The sequence below is a fragment of the Euphorbia lathyris genome, chromosome 2 (genome assembly GCF_963576675.1).
Source record: "Euphorbia lathyris chromosome 2, ddEupLath1.1, whole genome shotgun sequence".
Taxonomy (NCBI): Eukaryota; Viridiplantae; Streptophyta; class Magnoliopsida; order Malpighiales; family Euphorbiaceae; genus Euphorbia; species Euphorbia lathyris.
This window is the reverse complement of record NC_088911.1, coordinates 23502158-23503563: the sequence shown is the minus strand read 5'-3', so window position 1 is coordinate 23503563 and position 1406 is coordinate 23502158.

Sequence of the window (1406 nt, the reverse complement as noted above, 5' to 3'; positions counted from 1 at the left end):
AGTGAAATTCCTAATGATCTTTTAAAGGTTATTGAAGATATGGAGGAAACTTTTATGGAAGGGGATGTTGACGACATCATAACGAAGCTGAAGGGCATAAAGGCTTTCATGTCTTTATTTTGTGACTCAGTGATGTCTTTCATTGAGAAAGGAGATGAGGAGAAAGCGGAGTTGAAGGAGGAGCTAGAGGAAGAGAAAAAGAAGCTGAAGAACAAGATTCAGCAATATAACAATTATATTTTAGGTCCTGATAGTGATTTTATTTAATGTTTTTAATTATATTCACTATGTTTTTTTTATTATGAACAATTGTTTTTATGTTTATCTTTGTATTTTTTTTATATGTTTATGTTTTTATGTTTTTATTTTTTTAATGATATATTTTGTTATGTTTTTACTTATTTTTTTTCAGAAGTTGCTTTATTTTTTATTACATGATTAACCACAAGTACTTATAACAAATCATATATTAACTCGGAACAAATCATAAATTAACTCGGAACAAATCATACATTTATTTGGAACAAATCATATATTCAGTTGGAACAAATGACATAGTTATATGGAACATGTTGTACTACAACCTTTTTGAGTAATTAGTCTAAGAAATCTATTATCAAGACATAGATACATTTTATATGATATGTTGAAGTTATAGTTTTGATGCATGATTTTAATTGCGATATGTTTTTTAGTGGGATAAGGATCGAAGGAGGTCGGGATATAGTATAGATGTGATAAACGAATTACGTCGAGAGTTGGCACAAATTGTTTTGGAATGTGGTCTTGGTAATGAAGATGGTGGAGGAGGGCGTGGAAAGAGGACTGTTAAGGAATCTAAGTACCTCCGTTCTCCTTTTATTTCTCGGCATCCAAAGTTGCTGGAGAACATCGATAGTCGTAAAATGAGAATTATTGAATTTGCACTTAGTCCTGTTGAAAGCAGGTAAGAAGTTGAAGCTATGCTGTTATATGAATTTATATGTTATTTTGGCATATACTGATAGTTTTTTTCTTTGTTTTGAAGTGATGTATTTTTTAGTGATGGACAAACGTTTATTAATAAACATGAGATTGTATCACTTTCTGGCAATGATCATTCATAATAATGGTGTGGATGCCTGAAGTTCAATTTTGAACAATGAAGAATTGAAGAAATCTAATAGAAAAGTGAAAAGATTTTTTTTTTCAGTACCTATGCTTTTGTATGTTTCTTAACTTTGTAAGTTTGTTTTTTGTTTTCAATTTGTAAATAATTGTTGTGCTAACTGTTGTTTTGATCATTTTATAGAATCTTCTGTTTTCTGAAGTTAGTAGATCAAAAGAACTTGATTTTAAGGAAAGGCTTCAGAGTGAACTTGATTTTGCCAATTTTAAGAACTTGGTTGACGTTGAATTGGTAAGTT